This window comes from Microcebus murinus, chromosome 17, assembly GCF_040939455.1.
Source record: "Microcebus murinus isolate Inina chromosome 17, M.murinus_Inina_mat1.0, whole genome shotgun sequence".
Taxonomy (NCBI): Eukaryota; Metazoa; Chordata; class Mammalia; order Primates; family Cheirogaleidae; genus Microcebus; species Microcebus murinus.
The window spans coordinates 35,280,903-35,302,929 of NC_134120.1; the positions used below are offsets into that span (position 1 = coordinate 35,280,903).

The 22,027-nt window shown below is 35.7% G+C and overlaps 1 protein-coding gene and 1 pseudogene across 4 annotated transcripts in view; one reads left to right on the plus strand and one right to left on the minus strand.

Moving 5' to 3' along the window:
- The window catches only part of DTNA (dystrobrevin alpha), a 354,661-nt gene that overhangs the window by 276,412 nt on the left and 56,222 nt on the right, over positions 1–22,027 (minus strand). The window lies entirely within an intron of this gene.
- LOC142861730 (uncharacterized) lies at positions 13,445–13,513 on the plus strand (annotated as a pseudogene).

Genomic DNA, 22,027 nt, shown 5'->3' on the forward strand with positions numbered 1-22,027 from the left:
GAATAAACAAAACTCTATCACCAACAATGAGGCATTTTATGATTAAACTGCTGAAAAACAAAGATAAAGAGTAAATCTTAAAAGCAGCCAGAGGAAAAAAGACATGCACAGGGAATAACTTTAGCAATGATGTCTGATTTTTCATCTGAAACACTGGATGCCTTAAGGCAATGCAATAATATCTGCAAAGTACTGAGGAAAGCAACTCTTAACCTATAATTCTATGTTCAGCAGATATATCTTTCAACATGAGGGTGAAATAACATAGGCTAAAGCTGAGAGAGGTCATTTCCAGCAGACATGCACTACAAGAGAAGAAAAGGAAAATTTTCAAGGTGAAGGGAAATAATTTTTGATGGATACCTGTATGCACATGAAGAAATGAAAAATTATTAGAATAGATAAATATCTGAGTAAGTATAAAAGACCTTTTAAAAAGTTATCACCTATTTACCTATCTACCAACATATGCATCATCATCCATCTACCGACCTACTTGCATTTAAAAAATATTGACTATTTAAAGCAAAATAATTACATATTTTATGTTTATTACTTCTCAAATAAAATATATGACAGAAAGAAAACAAAGGGCAGCAAGTGAGTAAATGGAATCAATTATGTTTAAGTGTTTAGACTGTTATTTTAGTAACATTATTTAAAGGTAGACAATGATAAAGATGCGTTTATGTAATCTCAAGGCACAACTACAAGGCACAACAATGAGGAAAAAAACCTCATTGAGGTATAGTGAAGAAAATCAATGGAAGAAATAAAATGGAATAGTAAAATATTTAATTAACTCAGAATAAAGCAAACAAGTAAGAAACACATGAACAAAGAAGAGATGACAAACAGAAAACAAATATGAAGAGTTAAATCTAATGATAGTAAATAATGCATTAAATATAAATGGACAAAACACTGCATTATCAAACTGAATAAAAAAACAAGACCAAACTATATGCTGTTTTGAAGAAATACTCTTTAAATATAAATACACAGATTAGTTGAAAGTAAAAGAACAAGAAAAGACAAAGCATAAAAATGTTGGTGTTCCTATATAAGACACGCTAGACAATGTTAGACTTCAAGCCAAATTAAACTTCAAGACAAGGTTTTTTATTAATATTAGAGGTAAATAGGAACATTTATGCTTATAAAAGAATAAATTAATCAAGAAGACATAAAGCTAAAAACAGGGCTTCAAAATACATGAAGCTAAAATGGACACACACACACACACACACACGGGCACGTGCAGAATTACCGATCAATAATAAACTAGGGTGCAGTGTGTTTTGGGGAAAGAAGTCTCTGGGACCTGTCAAGGCAAAATGCATCTCTAGGACTATAGCCTAGAAGTCTGATACAGAAAAGAGGGAGCCAGCATCCAGCTTTGTGACAGCTAGCAAGCTTAGAAGGCTCACATGTGTGACAACACATGTCTTGTTTGTCCTTTGCAGCCCCTAGGTGAGTGGGGTGAGTCACAAATAGCCTCACCTATTTTCCCTGGTCATACAAATATCACCACGTTCTTTGTGTTCAATGATGGGACAAAGGGGAGGGCAAATGTCTTTAACTCCCTTTCTGTGGGTTTATCTTGATTATAAACTGGTGGCTTGTGTTCTGAGTTCTGGGTTCCTTGAAAACTACTGGGCAATCTGAAGCAGTTCTAGAGAAGCCACTTGTGCCACAGAGGCCACTCAACAAGCACACAGCTTTATTACAGGGTTATCCTGGAGGCTCTGTGCAAGGCCGTGAGCATTGTGCCTGCACATGTGAGCCCAGGCCCAAGACTCTGAAATTTTCCCTGGGAGATGGTGCTACAGGCAGCTATCATTAGGTTTCACATAGCTAAAAGCTTGCTTTATAAATGTAGGGAGAAAGGGCATGACAGAATGTTTTCTGCCCCAGATGAAGAAAAAACTAAAATGTATGACAGGCTCTGGTATTTTAACAAAGGTTACGAAGCACTAGAGAACTCTTTGTTAGAGGGCAAACTTGAAACAAAGTTATTTGAAATGCTGGGTGTGGGGGCATATGTTTAAAAGCTAAATAATCTTACTCTTAATTGAGGTTGAGATAGACTTTCTAGGGAAAAACTTGGGGAAGAGAAATCTAAATATCCAGAACAAGATGAAGTGAAAGTTGACATTACCAGAAGGATACAACACAGTCACTTAAGGATAAATCAGAATTCATCCAATTCCAAGTGCCCTAAACCAAAATAATCCTGAAATTTATGTCAGAAGAGTAAAATAGAATTATAGATAGTACTGAAGAAAAGTTTGGATGAAAATTTCAATTTTTAGGAAATGGAAAACTATTTTCATATAAACTTCAAGGATGGAAAGAAAGACTGAGTGGACTCAGTTTATAAGAGGAAAAAAAGGTTGAAATCTCAAGAGCATGTTTGGGAAAAGCTCTATATGAGAAGGATCATTAGACTTAGAATCGGACTGCATGCTTGTTGAAGATGACAGATTTGTATACTGTCCTTACAGATGATATGGATGGTAGTCACTAGGAGCTGGATATAATAAAAGGGTCAGAAATTGAAGGTCACTGATGTGAGGAATTTTGAAGAAACATGCATGCTATCAAGAACATGCCTCCTTATAACTGTTAAAAAATTAATCAAACATACAGTAAATTCACTAAAGAAGATAAAAGGGCTTATGCATTATATTAAAACTCTCCAAAGTCAGAGCACATCTTTAGAAGGAGAAAGGGCAAAGATAGAAAGTGAAGTTCAAAAGCTTGACAAGAAACTAATGATGGGATTGTATCAAGAAAATAAAAGAAAACCTCACAGGAAATTAACCATATAAGAAAGTCAGAGTTTAGAAACAGGAATGTTTCACAGCAGATAGAAATATCAGCCATGCCCCCCAAAAGTTGGATATCTATAGAAAAGAATTATTTCTATCTTATTGTCCTTTTTTAAGTAGTAAAAGTATTATATTTTGACTTTATTAACCAGACCACAGTAACACTAAGAGAGACAGGCATTTTTCATGAACAATACAGTGACTAGACACATTTAAAACTTTAAAATCTATGTTTGCCAACACTTGTTCCCTATAGTTTAAGATTATAGTTGAAGTATGTTCACATAAGATTTTATTTGTTTTGAAAAAGTGAAACTTTCCCTTATATGTGGAGTCTAAGATGTTGAACTCAGAAGTAGAAAGTAGAATGATGGTTACCAGGGGCTGGGTGGGTGGGCATTGGGGAGATGTTGGTCAGAGGATACAAAATTTCTGGTAGGCAGAAGAGATAAATTCAAGAGGTCTAATGTACAGCATGGTGACTGTAGTCAGTAATAGTGTAGTGTATTCTGAAAACCACTAAATGAGTAGATTTTAAGTGTTCTCACCACAAAAACTGCTAAGTATGTGAGGTAATACATATGTTAATTAGCTCAATTGAGTCATTCCACAATGTACCTGTATTTCAAAACATTATGTTATACACAATAAATATATACAATTTTTGTCAGTTAAACATTGTATAAAAAGAGTCTGATCTTTATCCAACGCTTTATCTGCTCTCCTGCCAATTAATGGTAATGACACATAGAGTGTCCCAACATGCAGCCATATGTAAACAAAATAAAGTGACATATGCCTACTTAGACAAATGCATTTTCTTCAACAGTTCCTTAGCAGAGATCTTAAAATGAGATTTGAGGCATTTGGACAGATTGGTGGTGGTAGTGGCAGGGGGTGGGGAAAGACTGTAAGGTTTTAAGAGGCATTTTTTCCCCAATATTTCCATAGGGCCATAAGTTAAATTGTGTAGCTCTCTTGCTTTACTTGGAAGGCCTTTGTCATACACAACTTTGGTTGTCCAGTACAGCCTTTTAAATGCAGAAGTTAAAGGAATAAAGGGAGAAGAAATGTAGAAGCTGAACAGGAGTTGCTAGGTGCAAAGTCAGTTGTGTTATGTGGCATGGGAGCAGGTCAGAAGGGATGGCAACTCATATGTATTGAGAGCCTAGAAGCAAAGGAGCTTTATTGATGTTATCCCACTTTATTCTTCAAAATTCTATGATTTAGGAATTATTATTTCCATTTTATGGAATAAGAAGTGGACTGTCAGTGAGATTAAGTAACTTGCCCCAGGCTCAAGATTCATAAGAGAAGGCACATAAATTTGATCTTTTATCTATGTAATTTCAAAGGCTTACATTCTTTCTATTGTCCTGAGGCCTCTTTTCCAAAACAGAGTAACCACCTAGCTGTATTTCCCTGAATCTTGATGACTTGGCACTGTTCCCCTGCAAGGTAAATGCAGTGGGGCATAGCAGTTAGTGCAGTTAGATGCCAGCAGGGGAGAATCTGCTTATCACCTAGTAGTAGAATTCATGAGCCCATACCTAGACCCTGAAAAAATCCAGAGGGAAAGGGAATCTGATGGGAGAGCTGGGAAGATATAGTCTAGTTCATTTTGTAGCCTCGCTTGAGACCGTAAGAATATGGGGTGCTGGAGTCAGACTCCCCGGATTCCCATTCCACCTCAGCTGTGTCTTGCAGTGAGTTACTTAATCTCTCTAAACCTATTTCTTATCTGCAAAAAGATGACAATATCGTCCTCACCAAATGGCAGTTGCAAATACTAAAGGAGCTCCTTACTACATGTAAAACACTTAGAAAAGTTGCTTAGCACAAAGCAAGCTCAATTAGAGTTATTATCATCATTATCTGGGTGACAGTAAATGTTAATACACAAATCAGAGTACTCTCAATTAATACCCATTTTCTACAACAGTGGAAAGCTTGAGTAAGAAAAGTAGCAGATCTGAATCACCCAGGGAGATTTAAAATAACAATGGCTGGGCCTAATGTGGGCCAATGGGGTCAGAACCTCTAGGTGTAGGTTCTGAGCATCCGTTTGCTTAAAAGTCTTCCTAGTTATAATGTGTAGCCAGGGTAGAGAACTTTTACCATTGTACTCATATTTCTATGATTTTCCCCCTAATATTTCTTATTGGGATTGAGATTAAGCTAATATGTTTGACCTTTTACGTACACATCATGCATTAGAATACCTGACTAAATTTGAAGTTTGTGACCCTAGACATTAGCTGCAAGGTTTTATAATACAAAGAAGAATGAACTCTATGTTACCAAAATTAATAGAAGGAACTCTGATATTAAACTTAACAAATTCTTCATGACACCTACTGTACCATGTTTCATGTGTGTGGTGAATGTACATGTGGCCCAAGTATTACCTAACTAATTTTGGAATGGGATATGGTTGAAAAAGCATCAACTGTGCCATAAAACTCACAAAGGCAGAATGGCGCTGAGCAGGACCCTTTGCAGAAAGTAAGAGGCTAGGCATGATGTAATCCATTTCATTAACTCAAAGAAACAACAAGATAAAACTCTTGATAATATCAGAGCAGACACCTGTCAAGAGAATGTAGGGAGGACCATTAATAAACTAATTGAGTCAAAACTCTTTTTCCTAGGTGAAAGCACCCGTAAGCCCACAGTGTGAGAGTTGGCAAAATGGGGAAGGATCTATGGTGTTTGTGGTAGTGCTTTTCAACTCTGGCAATATTTCAGAAACACTGATGAGATTTAAAATTAAATACTGATGCCTGGGACTCTTACCCAGAGACTTTCATATAACTGATCTTGAGTGGGGCATAGATTTGGGAACATATGTGTCATGGTTGGTTTTATATGTCAACCTGGCTGGGCCATGGTGCCAGATATTGGTCAAACATTCTGCATGTTTCTGTGAGGATGTTCTGTTTTGGGGTATTTTTTGGATGAAATTAACATTTAAATTGCTGACCTTTGAGTAAAGCAGACTGCCTTTCATAATGTGTGCTGGTCTCATCCAATCAGCTGGAGACCTTAATGGAACAAAGATTGACCTCCTCTTAGAGAGAATGAATTCAGCAGAAGACAGCCTTGCACCTGAACTGCAACATCAACTCTTCCTGGGTCTCCAGACTGCTGTCCCACTCTGTAGATTTTGGGCTCTCCAGACTCCATAATTGCTGAAGCCACTTCCTTAAAATAATTTTCTCTCTCATATGCACATCCTATCCGTTTCTCTGCAGAATCCTCTTCTGTTTCAAAGGAGTACTCCCTTTCCTTTGTAAAGCTAATCTTTCTCCTGCATTCCAAGTCCTTCTTAAGCTTTTGGATTTTGGTCCCATAATGATCTCCTCTGTCATAGCTGCAGCTTCTCCTTCTCTTCTCTCCCTTGAGTTGTGCTCAAGCTTTCCCTGCTCACACATTTCTACACACAGGAGTGTCTGGGTGTGTACCTCCATGAACATGACTCTATCCCCTGGTGGGCTTGATCCAATGAGTTCAGATCCTGCCCCACAAGAAGGTAGGGGAACATTTTACTTGACTTTTCATTGCTGGCTTCCATGCTAAGAGTCAAGGTTTTGTGCTGGAGAGGACATGGTTCAGCTTAGTAAAACAGGTGGGTTTTCTCAGGCTGATCAAGAATTTGATTGACAGTTATGAATACCCTTGATTAATTAATTATCACTTATGAAATGATAACTGCTTTAGAGATAAACTTTTAAAAGGAGTAATAATAAATGAAGCTCTTTATGATTATGTATGGGGGAACTGTAGGACAATAAGAGGACGTAAAAGAAGGAGGACAGGAAATCTGGAGACAAAGATGAGTGGTAGGTGGGAAGTTTTGAGGGAGTGAGAGAAACCTTGAACAGCAGCACCAAAAACTCACCTTACCTGAGACCCTGACTGTCTTTTTCTCTATAAAGTAACATCATTTATAACTAAAATCCGGTGGAAATCTAAGTCTCTCTCAAATTTGTAATGCCAGAGTCATTTGACAAATCATATCACTGTGCATACACACACATACACAGCGGTGTGGAGTATGATCCGAGACTGCACTATGCTGAATTATTGGCAGTTTAAAATGTTTGATTTATGAAAAACTATGAAATTCTATATTTCATTTTTCTTGGCCTTATTTTTTGGCCATTATCTAAGCCTTATTTTTTGGCTTATTTTCTTGGCCACTATCTAGTGTGAGCAACAAAGACTCAGATTCATATTGAATGTGTCTGTGTCTCATTTTTCAATCTATTGCTCAGATAGAGTATTCCTATTTCTGTAGAAACAATAGTTAATTTTTTTCCAAAATTTTAAAGAGCATTCTCTCCAGTGAGCAATATTCACGTAAGAAAACTGCATAATTGAAACATGGAAGAAAATAATATATAATTGTATCTTTTAAAAAAATAAACCTGTAGAATAAAGAACTTGATAGTGACATTATAAGTAGGGCAGGCATAAAAGCTTTATAGAGATCAGAATTCTCTCTTGAGTGAAAGGCTTATTAAATTCTAATTAGTTACATATATGTAGCTTGTGATTATAAATGCTAAAAGAGTAGAAAATATACTGCTTGATTTTTCTAAATGTACTGAAGCTTTCTTTAATTTCTTTCTTTTTTTTTTTTTTAGAGGAAGAGGGAACACTCTCAATTTATTTTATGAGGCCAGTATACCCTGATATCAATGCCAAATAAAGATATCAAAAGAGAAAAGAAAATGTATGGACCAATATCATGAATAAATACAGAAGCAAAAATCCTTAATAAAGTATAGTCAACTTTTGAACAACATGGGTTTGAACCACACGGATCCACTTCCATGTGGATTTTCTTCTACATGAATTTTGATATCAAAATAGCAGTTAGGTAGAATTAAAACATGTTCTGCAACATTGTGTGATTCAACTCTAAAATAAAGGCTTGTGTTTATCTATTCTCCTGTTGGTATTAATCCTACATTTATAAGCTTTAATATGTATCAGTTTTATAAATGACATAAAATAGCATAAAGTTTTGTATGTGCTTCAACTTAATAATTTCCCATCTGTACACTTTTAAATTCCGATTTGTAAAGTCTAACACAACATATTTATAGAACAAAATTTTGAATAATTCCCTTAATGATCCCATCCAAATTGTTAAGTTTACAATCTAAAAATATATAACAGCTAAAAAATTGATTTTAAATATGATAGTTTGTTTCATCTGATTTGAAGGCTCAACTTGTTAAAGTAAGGAATGGTAAATCCACTTTTGGCTTTTGAAATGAACAGACTTGCTATAATTTCAGTTAATAAAGCTGAGAAAAAGAGTCAAAATTTATTAATGATTGTTACTATTTAAAATAAAGAGGTCAGGAAGCCATAATCCTAAATGAAGTATCTCAAGAATGGGAAAACAAAGATTGCATGTACTCACAAGTCGGAGCTAAGCGATGGATATACATGGTCACACAGAGAGTAAAACGAACTTTGGAGACTGACAGGGTAGAGGGAGGGTGGGAAGGGCCTGAGGGATCAAAAATTACCTATTGGTATAATGTACACTATTTGGGTGACAGGGACACTAGAAGCCCTGACTTTACTGCTATATAATTCAGCCATGTATCCAAAAACCACTTACACCCCCTAAATCTATTGAAATAAAAAAATTTAATAAAATAAAAACATCTAAAATGCCCAAACTTACTTTCCTTAAATTTTTTAAAAATTAATTGACACAAGTCAACTAGTACATAGTTAACATTGCTACTAATTCAAAAATGTCATGAGGGAATACCAAATTACTAAAAGAAACCTCAGTGTTCAATCATTCCCCAACATGGAATTGAAAAGGTCAAATTTATAATACATTGACCATTACCATGAAAGCGACTTTTCAGTGTTCTTCCAACAGATGAGATTACAGTTATCAGAGTATTTAAGTTATTAATTTAAAAAAAAAAACTTAAGTGAACTTAGCAGATGTCATTATAAAGCAAAAAGCTGATGATGTTTCAAAGTACAATGCAGTTTAAAATCTCTGTAGTGTATAACATGTATATATGTATACATGTACAACATGTATATGTGTATAAACATGAAGGTTCCTTTTATTCTTAATATATTTCACACTACTGATCAGGAAGGTCTCTGATCCATGTTATGTATGCCTGACTGATGTTTCATAGTGGATTCAGTAGGATTCCCGAAGAACATGCTTTTACATGGAAGATCAGAGTCAGAATCACAGTTCAGAACCTGTGTTCTCCCATTGTGCATATAACAAGATGTCATGCAACAAGCAGAGAAGGTGCAAGTGAAAGGCGACAAAACAGCAGCTCTCACAATCTGTGGCTACTTGCACAGTTTGTCTCATAGTTCAAAGGAGAGAGATTATGGACAGGTGTCCTCACACAGAACTTTTACAAACTCTCTGAAACGTGTACATTGGGTATTGCAGAGGGAAGCCTATGTATTGGGTTAGTTTCACTGTCCATTAGTAAAACAAATTCTAGAAATTTGTCAAACTTTCTACCATTTTTTAATCCATTGAAACTTGGATTCCTAACTTCTGAAACTGTTTTTATCAAAGTTTCCAAATCTAGGCTTTATATAATATTATTTAATCTGCTTAACCTAACATGACACCTGTTTTTGTTTTAGTTTTTCATAAAAGTCATTCTTTTCTTCTCTCCTATGCCACCCATCTCTCCTGGTTTCCCTCTTGTTTTTCCAGAAACTTCTTCAGATGTTTTCAAAGATAGGACTTTCTTTTTCTTTTTTTTTTTTTTTTTTTTGAGACAGAGTCTCGCTTTGTTGCCCAGGCTAGAGTGAGTGCCGTGGTGTCAGCCTAGCTCACAGCCACCTCAAATTCCTGGGCTCAAGCAATCCTACTGCCTCAGCCTCCCGGGTAGCTAGGACTACAGGCATGCGCCACCATGCCCCGCTAATGTTTTCTATATATATTAGTTGGCCAATTAATTTCTTTCTATTTATAGTAGAGATGGGGTCTCGCTCTTGCTCAGGCTGGTTTCGAACTCCTGACCTCGAGCAATCTACCGGCCTTGGCCTCCCAGAGTGCTAGGATTACAGGTGTGAGCCAGTGCGCCCAGCCAAAGATGGGACTTTACTCTTTTTTTTTTCACACAGATTACCTTGGTGACTTTATCCAGTCTCTGTCCAACCCAGGTCTTTCTCCTTCTCTAGACTTGTATTTCCACTTGCTCGGTAAACAATTTTCATTAACTGTATTTCATTAATAATCTCACCATCATTGAGTGCTTGCTATGTGCCAGGCTTTGAGCTATTAGTGGGCAAGACCTGGGCATTCACACTGTCTACACCTAAATAAGGCCACACCACTGTCTCCTCTCTCTCCTCAAACCTGCTCTGCAATGCAAATTGTCACCTTCTCTGGGTAGCTGTAGTGGGTTGAATGGTAACTCCCAAAATACAAGTCCATCTGGAACCTGTGAATATAACACTATTTGGAAAAAGGGTCTTTGCAAATGTAATAAAGTTAAAGATCTCAGGATAAGATCATCATGGATTAGGATGGGCTCTAAATCCAATGACATGTGTTCTTATAAGAGAGAGGAGAGAGAGAGAGGCACAGAGAAGAAGGTCATATGAAGATGGAGGCAGAGATTGCAGTTATTTGGCTGCAATCCAAGGAATGCCTAGAGCCATCAGAAACTGGAAAATGCAAGGGAGGATCTACCCAAACAGCCTTCAGAGGAAGCGTGGCCTTGCTGGGGCTTTGATTTTGGACTTCCAGCCCCCTGACTATGACAGAATAAATGTCTGTTGCTGTAAGCCATCAAGTTTGTAGTAATTTGTCAAGACAGCCCTAGGAAGCTAATACAGTGCCCTTTCTTAATTTCTGCCAACCCAAAGACCCCAATTATCTACTTAATCAGATTCCTAACTGTTTATTATTCCTCTTCCTACTACCACTCCTTGAAAGTAGGACTCTGAATTTCTTCTCTATTCCTCATACCTAATAGTTGGCATATAGCAAATATGCTGAAAGAATAAAACAAAGAGTTTTTTTTGTATATGTGTTTGTTATAATGGTTATAGAAATAGCATAACTCTATATATATTAAAGGTAGATCTTTTAAGAAACTTAAATTATTTTAGCAAAGCTGTCTTATTAAATGTTTCTTTTAATTTGTATGGCTTTCAAAAATACCTATTTATATACTGAAATATAGATGCTCTGCTAAATCTTGTAGGAAACAAATAGCAAAGGCACTCGTGAAACTATTAATATAAGGCACAAAGCATGCAAATTCATTTTCTCAAGGCATATTCCATAAATACATCATTCATAATTGCATATGTTTTGTTTTTAAGACACAAAGAGCTTTGCTTTATCTCTCTTCTCTTCATTACCTTAAAACGAGAGCGGCAGCCACCACACAGGCACGCACTCACACCCACACTCCAATTAACCCTGTTTGTGGAGGGTCAGTGCATTCACGACACCACTAAAACAGCAACAGAAGGAGACACAGATACTCTTAATAGTATTAGTTCCTTGGATATAAAATGGTCAAATGGTCTAATTAAAAGGCTTGCTATGTATTTGAACAAATGAGTATAAAGCAGCTTAAAAAGCATAATCCACTTCAATGGAAAATTTTATTGAAAGACAGATGGATGGGAGATAACGGGCATAATTTTGCACTGAAAATACACAGATGCTTTATTTCTGAACAAGGCAAAGGGTTTTACATTTACTATTCTCCTAGGAGATTTTCCCCCTCTATAATAAATCAGAATATGACTTTCCCAGCTAGAACTAAACTCTTCAAAAATCCTTCAAAACTCTGGATATGTTGGTCAAAGGGCACAACCTTGCAGTTATCGGAGGAGTAAGTTCTGGAGGCCTAATGCACAGCATGGGGACTATAGTCCCAAATAATGTACCATATATCCTTGAAATATGCTAACAGAGTAGATCTCAACTATCCCCGCCACACACACACACACACACACACACACACACACACACACACACACACACACGTAACTATGTGAGGTGATGGATATGTCAATTACCTTGACTGTGGAAATCATATCACTTTGTACACCTTGAACACATGGAGTTTTTGTCAATTATACCCCAATAAAACTTAAAAACAATACACAAACAAAAGGCTTAGGGTGAGTGGGGCAGAGGAGGAGGAAAGTGGAACTGATGAGGTGAGGAGGTGGGTGAGGGGATACTTTTTTACACAGTACATTTTAATGAGAAAGTCTTTATAGACCAAGAGCAAGGCAAAGAATACTCATAAAATATAAACCTTATGAAGACCTCTGTTAGCTTCCCTGGGCTTCCATAATACTTAAGCAAAAACATGTTGGCTTAAAACAACAGAAATGTATTATCTCATAGTTCAGGAGGCCAGAAGTCCACAGTCAAGGTGTCAGCAGGGTTGGTTCCTTTCGGAGGCTCTGGAGGAGAAGCCATCTGTGCCTCTCTCCTAGCAAAGGTGGTTGCCAGCAATCCTTGCACTCCTTGACTTGTGGCAGCATTACTTCAACTTCCGCCCCGTGTGTCTTTCTACATGACTTTCCTCTGATTTGGAAACCAGGCATTGGATTTAGGGACCACTCTAATCCAGTATGACCTCATCTTAACTATTACATCTGAGAAAGACTTTCTTTCTAAATAAGGTCACATTCAGTGGTTCTGGGTGGACATAAATTTTGTGGGGGAAGCTATGTCAATCCAGTACAACCCCTGTCTTTCAAGTTCTCAAAACTCATGATACAACTCATGGGATAAATGACCATAGTCAGAATAGTCACAATAGTCATTGTTTAAATAGTCAGGGATAAATTTTCTTAATTTGCAATTTTTTTTTTTTGAGGAGAAAGAAAGAGAAGTTTATTTATATGCTGGCAAATGAGGAAGTTGGCAAACTCCCCTCTCAAAGTACCAACATCCTCTTAATTTGCAATTTGTCCAAAGGCACAGTACCTCACTATATCATTTTACCTTTCGTTTAAACAACAAATTTGGAGAAGATCTTCAAGGATAGCATGGCATTTTCTGTACACTCTCTAATTGGAGATTAACATGGTGAATGTCATGGTAACTATTCCCTAAATCAGTGGTCCTCTAACTTGAGTGTGCTTCACAATCACCTGGAGGATTGTTAAAAGATAGATTTGCTGGGCCTCACCCTCAGAGTTAGACAGTTGTGTATCTAACAATCCCCTGATGATGCATGCCCTGGGGATCACACTTTGAGAGCCACTACGCTAAGTGATCATCAGGTAAGGGTCCCCATTACTCATAGGAAGGAAGATGTTTCCCTCATTGTCAAGCTCATTCCTACAATTGTTATTAATGCAAAGAAAAGTAGAATGCAATAGTGAAGAAAGAAGAGGAAGGAGATGCCACTTCCAGTGGCATAATATGTCTATTATTAACTTCTGACTGATGAAGAAGTCTAAGAATAGAATGAAGTAGAATGACCACACTGACCTTTCCTTACTTTGGGGTCCTTGCAGAGCTATAATTCATGTTTGAAAAACAGGGGAAGGGATTTTCTAAACCATATTTTCTAAATGTAGTTTAATTTCCCTAAATTTTGATCACTTCTCAGCCTTTTGGCTAAGATCAAGTGTAGTATCTAAATTTTGGTGCATTTAAGGCAACTTCAATGGAAAGCAATCAGTGTGGTGAAACCATGGATATGGTTTATTTTCTTTCATTTATTTAGTGAGGGGTGTGTGTGTGTTTGTGTGTGTGTGTGCATTTTTTAAAAAGAAACTTTTAGCTAAATTGATTGCTGTTGTGAGTTTTTATTTTAAGAAACAGAGTGAATAAAGGAATGTCCTTCAGCAGTGAAACAACTGTTAATGGCTCCAAACTTGTTTGACAGAAAACACCATATAACTTTTCCAAAGGCTTTAGTATATGGAAAAAAAGGAAGTGATTTTAATACTTTTAAATACAAGTAAAGATAATTGGAGAGTGGAGAAAAAAACATACAATCATTTAATATTATTGAAATTTAAATTTTCTGTAATTGAACAGTTGTCATGACACAGCATTCTCAATTTCTCTCTGCACAAGTAGATAAAAATAGTTTCAAAAATGAAATTTATTACTAAATCAATAAAAATCACAATATTCAATAAAATTTCCAACCAAAGAATGACTATGCCAGACTGTTGCTACTAGCATCAGTTTATAACCTTTTCCTCTAACATAATAAGCATGTGCAGCAAAATTTTAATATTTTTCTCACTTAAAAGGTACAATAAGAAAAAAAGGATTATTTCTTGTAGAGTTAAATCATTGATTTGTAAAAAAGATAAAACAATTTTGGATTTCAATGGCATTATAAGAGAGCCACTACCTTTTTAGACTCAACTCTGCCAAATATATAATTTAGAAGAGTAAACAAGTTATTTTGCCAGTACTTCAAAATTCTAAAAGTATAATCTTTTACCACAGTATATGTTTTAAAGTACAAGCAAATATATCTCGAGAGAGCAGTAGTTACAACACTGAGAGCTTCCATAAAGTTCTTAAAGATCCCCATGATAGTATTTCAAATTTTATCTCAATTTCTTTTCAAGGATGTTAGGACATGGAGTATTTTTAGGGAACTCTATTTCATCTTTTAAAGTGATACTAAAATCTGTTTTTGTCACAGTCATGTTTGCTATAATACATGTTAATAAGATTGTTGCTACATCCTAAAAAAAGGAAGAAAAATATTTTTTTCTCTTCTGGTAATACCAGTCTCTTCATTATCAAATGACATACAACTATCAAATTTATTTTGCACATTATAATAAAATTCAGTTAAAATAGATCAAAAATGAAAATATAGAACTTAATATGTTAAACCAAATACTTTTAGATTGTTTTGATTCACTATCAATATTTAACTAAAAATATCAAGAAATTTTATTGTTTTGAAATATTTTATTTTATTATTACTTTTTATTTCAGCATATTATGGGGGTAAAAATGTTTGGGTTACATATATTGCCTTTGCCCCACCTGAGTCAGAGCTTCAAACGTGTCTATCCCCAAAAGGTGCCCACTGTACTCATTAGATGTGAATATACCCATCCCTTTCTGTCCCCTCCCACCTACCTGATATCTAATGAATGTTACTAATATATGTGCACATAAATGTTGAATAGTTAATACCAATTTGATGGTGAGTACATGTGGTGCTTGTTTTTTCCATTCTTGTGATACTTCACTTATTAGAATGAGTTCCAGCTCTATCCAAGATAATACAAGAGGTGCTAGATCGCCATTGGTTTTTGTGGCTGAGTAGAACTCCATGGCATACATATACCACATTTTATTAATCCACTCATGTATTGGTGGGCACTTGGGTTGTTTCCACATCTTTGCAATTGTGAATAGTGGTGCTATAAATATTTGAGCCTAGATGTCTTCTTTTATAGAATATCTTTTTGTCCTTTGGGTAGATGCCCAGTAATGAGATTGCTGGATCAAATGGTAGTTCTACTTGCAGCTCTTTGAGGTATCTCTGTATTACTTTCCACAGAGGTTGTACTAGTTTGCAGTCCCAGCAGGAGTGTATGAGTGTTCCTGTCTTCCTGCATACATGCCAACATTTATCGTTTTGGGACTTTTTGATAAAGGCCATCTCATTGGAGTTAAGTGATATTTCATTGTGGCTTTGATGTGCATTTCTCTGAAGATGTTGAGCATTTTTTCATATGTTTGTTGGCCATTAGTCTATCCTCTTTTGAAAAGTTTGAAAAGTTTCTGTTCATGTCCTTTGCCTACGTTTTAATGGAGTTATTTGATTTTTTCTTGCAGATTTTCCTGAGTTCTATATAGTATGATGATGGCTGTGGGTTTGTCATATATGGTTTGTATCATTTTAGATAAGTCCCATCTATGCCTATTTTGTTAAGTGTTGCTATCATAAAAGGGTGCTGAATTTTGTCAAATGCTTTTTCTACATCTATTGAGAGGATCATATGGTCTTTATTTTACTTCTATTTATGTGGTGAATTACATTTATAGATTTGCATATGTTGAACCATCCTTGTGTCTCTGGGATGAAGCCCACTTGGTCGTGATGGATTATTTTAATTTGCTATAGATTTTCAATGACTACCATGAAAAAGTAAGATGAGATGTATTGTATGTTCAGTATATTCAGTAAAATAAGTGTCATCTCAATGAATATCAAAATATTTGAGTAAACTATGTATGGGCTTATTTCAATTACTTATGACAACGTTAGAGTGCATTTACTTTAAAAGTAATTCCAAGTAGTAAACATCTGCATGACTTTAGAATTTATTACAACTTTTCATTGCTACATTTAGTTAAATAACATACTGTTTGTTTTGGGATTGTGTTCATTTAATTATTCAATGAATATTTAGAATGCCTAGAATGTTTCTGGCATGGTGCTACCTATTGTAGATATAAGGAAAATGAAGATACAGTTCCTGCTCTCAAGAGTTTGTGGTCTCTTAAAGAAGACATACCTAAAACAAAAATCAAGGTAGCATGTTAAATTCTATAATATAGGTACACAGAGTGCTGAGGTATAAAGAGGTATTTAACCCACACAGAATGATTAGGGTAGCTTGACAGGGAAAGATCACTTAAAACCTCAGTCCAGAATGATAAATAGGTTTTTGTCAAGTAAAGCAGAGTTGTTCAGGGAAGTAAGGCATTCCACATAAAGGGAAAAATTCTATGGAAAGGGGCATGAATGAGAAAGAACAAGGTGAAATTAAAGTAACTCCAGTGGTTGATTAAGGTAAGTGGGATGTAGTTCACACTTATAATAATCATAAAACAGGAAGTAATATTTTTCCGGTACTGAATAGTTTTTTATTTTTATGTACATACTTTGTGGTGCAATGTATGAAATGACAGAGGACATGCAACATTAATCCTACCTTACTAGGGAAGAAATGAGTAGCAAAGGAGAAAAGGAAGTAGTTAGTCTATATTTTCTAAAGACCACTGGAAAGTGGCTCTGAATTTAGGAAGATTTACAACAAGAAAAAATGAAGATGAAACCTTTATTTTCTGTTTCAATCAGACATAGTCATTGTCAGATTTAAAAGTTTTCATTATATGAGCCCAGGGGAATGAATGAAATTGACAATTATACCGAAGAGGAAACCAGGCACTTCTTTCCTTTTGAATTTCCTGTCCAGAAGAGCAACTTGTTCTTTTCCTAGTATTACAGATGACATTTAGTTCTTATCCCTTATCTACAAAATGAGAATATAACACTGTGCATAAATGCACTAAGTGCAGTTTTCATATTTCAATTAAGAAATAAAAGGTTATACACATTTAAATATCTATTTGGTATTTTTGGAATACTTTCATTTTTTACTTTTTTTTTTTTCACTTATCCATAGAACTTGATTCAGTTGCTTACTCTGGTGATACTGCAATATAAGAAAGCAATTAAACAACTGTGAGTTTAGAATTTTAAATAACTTTGAAACAATTAGTTCATTTCCTTTTAGAACTATTTCTAATTACTTTTTTATAATATGCCCTAATTATCTTTACTGTCTCTTCATTCTCTCTGCCTTCCATGAGTCAACTAGAGAAATCAGGCTTTATATGTATTATGTATGTATTATTCTTACTAGAACTTAAAGTTATAAAATAATTGTGTTCAATTAAATTTCACCATACATCTTGCTTCTACTGGTGACACTATTGCCATGTTCCAACAGGTCAAGGGTGGCCATGTGTAACAAGCACAGGGAGTTTGCCATGGTCAAAGTCTATCAGCAATCTCCATCAATGGTCATACTTGGACAACCCCAGCACTGATCTTATCTCCTAGTCTGCCTCCTTCCTCCCTAAGCCCCTTGTTGTTCCTCAGTAAGGGCACAGGACATTTGCCCTTACTCCTCCCTCTGTTTCCCCTAGATATCTGCATGGCTTGGCCCTCAATTTCATTAGGTCCCTGCTCAAATATCACCTTATGACAAAGAGACCTTTCCTGACCATGCTATGTAAAAATACTTCTATCTCCCATTCCTAGCTTTCTCTGATCACTTTCTCTTCTCTTTCCCTGTCTTTTTATAGTTTCTATACTTTTTATATTCATCACATAATACGTTACACATTCATTTTATATTTATTTATTCTTTTCCTCTATCGAGTTCAATGTAAACTCTATAAAAAAAGGAACTTTATTTTGTTCATGGCTGTATCCCTGGCAACTTACTCTGGTGGTACTGCAACTAGAATACTGTCTGATATATAATAGGCACTTGGTAAATATTAGTTAAATTAATCCATGAATCAAAAATGAGGAAACTAAAATTAGCAACATGCCTATGATGGCACAGTGACCTATAACTTAGAAGCTTTGGTGTTTGTTTATGAAATGGTTGATTATAATTTATACTAACATCGTCCAATGAGGTGCCCATTGAAACACCTTTCAAAAGACAAAAATGTTAAAAGGCCATGTTGGAAACCTGTTCGTATAAACTAACTCTGAAAAGTAATGACAGCAAAGTCTGACTTATATGAATTCCTAAAGAAAATTTAAACATACAGAAAGTAAAAGAAGGATATTAGATACAGTGGCTGGAGAAGGACATTATATTAATAGAGGAGGTGGCATTTAAACCAGCGGCTGAGATGGAACCAAGCAGTCAGGGGCTTTGATGACAAATCCCTGATGCAAAGAGAACAACATGGGGAAAGATTCTGAGAGGAAAGAGTCTTTGCACATTCAAGAATATAAAAGACTGGCTGAATTGAATGAGAGCCACTGCCACAAGATAAGTGTTGAAGGGACAGGCCAAGATCACAAAACTTGGGGTTTTGTAGATCACTTAGGACAATTTGTGTTGTATGCTAAGAACAATGGAAAGCCACTGAACTGTTTTAAACTTGGGACTGTGATACAATGGGATATATAGTTTTTTTTTTTTTGGTTTTTTTTTTTTTGGCGTATTATGGGGGTACAAATTTTAAGGTTTCAAAAAATGCCCTTCCCCCCCACAAGCCTTCTGTACTTTCAGATCCAGATCCGATGTAGTAAAGATGCTTTTCCCTATTCCTTCTGCTAACTGTAGCTTAAAACTCTAGACATTATATATAAAAGAAACACACAAATACTCTGAAAGCTGGAGGGATGAGGCAGGCTGCTAGGCACCTCAGGCCCTGAGAAACAACACAGCAGTGAGTTCCTTGGGGTTTCTTTTTGCCGTATATACCCCAGCTTGGGTACTGGAGAAGCCAACACCCTAACCCTATAAATACCAAGAAGCACAGACAATAAAAGTTCCAATACAAAGTAAAATCAAAAGGCATTTTTAAGTACATTAGTTGAATATTAGACTGGTGCAAAAAGATGCTCCAATAGTTCAGGTAAGAGATACCGGGGACTTGATTCGTATGATCACTGCAGATACAGCTATAGAGAGGTGAACAGCTGTGGAATGTAGTTTGGAGGAAGAACCACTTGACTTGTTCTTTGCCTACACATGGGAAGGGTGGAGGGGAGGGCCCTCATATGAATCACTCACAAACTGTAAAAGTTTGAGTGAGGAATTATCAATCTCTGTGACATAAGATAGGAGAGCTAAAACAAAACTCTTTTGTCTTGAAGGTTGACAGGACAGATCCATCAAAAAAGTGTAAATGGGGTTCAGTCTAGTCACAGTGATGATAAAAATAACAACAGCCCAGGCTCAACAGATGGCCTTATATTTCATAGCAAAGTAAATAAAAGATCCATTGCAGTCTGAATTAAAATGAATTGAAATTAATATGAGACTAAAATCAGTGCCCCAAAAGGGACTCTATTGAATAATATAGAATACAAGCCAAGTCATCAATGAAAACTACAATTAACTGAAGAGCCATAGAAATAAATGTGGTGACCAGGAATAGTGAAGACAAAACAAAATATAATAAAAAAAAAAGTGGAACGTTTTCTTTTAAAGGGTTATATATATTTGTGACTGGAGATAAAACATCTAGAATATACTGGCTTTACTACATCTTAAAAGTAATAAAAAAAAGATAAAAATTCCTAAATAACAATATAATAAACCTGAAGAGTTGAAATTACTTGATGTTTTAATTCATATTAGGTAAACACAACTAGAACAAAACTAGCTAATTTTCTTATTCTTTTAACAATGCAAATAATTTGGATCATGTATTAAAACAACTCAAACTCCAAATGGCAATTCTCAGACTTAAAAAGCACCTAAGAATTTAACTAGACAATTTTGGAAAATGTGTTTACAAATATCTTCATCCACCTGCTCACTACCCTGATGTGACATAGATATCAAACTGATATTTGGACTCTTTTCTGATAAGCCAATATCTAATGTTACTTGCTTTGGGTGAAAGGATCCAGTTTAGCATTATCACACTCATTTTGTCATGGGCACGGCAGCACTCTTTGCTCACTAACCCCTTGCAAAATACTATACAAGAAATGCTGACTGTGGGTTGGTGGAAAAACTCCACCCTCACCCTGCCTATTCATACAACCTTCTAGTTGTATTAATTTAGCTATGTTTACATGACTCTTTAATTTTCCACTAATCTCCATAACAATGAAGACAGTAAATTTCTTTTTCAGAATTTTACACAATTAGCCTAATCCAACTGAGGCTGCACCCTAGGATAACAGAAAAGGGATAAAGTATCACTATTATTAATAGAAGCTGTCTGAAGTTGTTTACCTATCTTCCCTGGGGAACACTTTGGGATTTTTAAGGTAGAGAGTCTGATGAGCACCATTTTTTAAATAAGGTACCTAAATGCAAAAAAGGCATTTGAAATCAGATAATAGTTACTCTAAATCTTTTTTTAATGACCAAAGTTCATCAAGACAAATTCATTCTTTTAATTTCAAACTTTGATTCATCTGCCAAATATACAAATCACCAGATCAGTTTCAAAGTTACCCTTTGGGAGAATCCTTTGAAAGACTTAACTTTCAAAATAACTACGGTTATTATCATTAGCAATAAAAGCCAGTAGTTGCTACAGACAATAAAGGATCTTATCTATTCTGGCTCTAAAATAATGCTCAGAGAAGCAAAGGAGAAAAAAATCAGCAAAAGGCAAGGAAATAAATTACAATTAAAGCTTGTAATTGCGAATCAGATAGGATAGCTAAAACAAAAGCCTTTTGTACTGTCTGAGTTGGGTCTGAATCATAAGTAGAATGTAACTATAGGACAAAGCAACATAAACAGCACTGATAATCCAGGCACTCTGGCAAAAACTTGGATAAAGGAAGAGTTGGAAAAGTGAGAGAGTGAGAAGGGAATCCAGGGGCTCTGTGAATTAGACTGAAGCTTTTTAATGTTACCCTGTAAACTATGGGAAATACTTGTATGGTTGGATTTAAAGAAATACTAGTAAAAGATTTATGTTCTTGAGAGATAACTATGGCTCTAGGGTGGACAGATCAGAAGGGCAGGAATCAGTTAGATATTAGTACTTCTAAGAGAGAAGTGACAAAGTTCTGGTGACTGTATCAGTAGTAGGAGCAGACAGAGAGAGAAAGAAGCTGAACAAAAGTCCAGGAGGAAAGTCTATAGGGAGTGAGAAGGAGGAGGTCTAGATAACATTTGTTTGTGGTTAGAAAGGAATGTGTTGGAAGGTGGTACCACTTACTAATATGGGGATAAGGGGAAACACCATGGTGTGATAAGATTGCTGAGGAATGCTCATTAGCATTATCATCACAATCATTCTAGAGACAGTTTGCATAATGGGTTTCCATATAAAAATCGATGTGGACTAGAAAACTTTCAGTCTTGCTTCCTATTTTCTAGCCAGTGGCATTATCTCCTCCAAGGCAAAAAGTTTTTGATTGGCCAGGCTTTAAAAAGAACAAAGGTGCACTAATAATGCCATTATGCAGTTTTCCCCTATTAACATACCTCTGTTAAGGTCTTAAGGTATTTTGGCTCAGGGGGCAGTTAAAGCCCTCAAAGAACAAAGAGGTAGAGGCAGACACTTAGGAGTTCTGGCTTCTAGCTCCAGGCACTTAGGAGGCTAACCAAGACCTACTAGGAATCATGGTGTCAGGAAAGGGGTGTGCACAGATTATCAAATGATGAATATAAATTCCTTTACATCAAAGCTCTTGGTTTGATTTCCTTTATAATCACTTGATATCTTCCTTTTAATA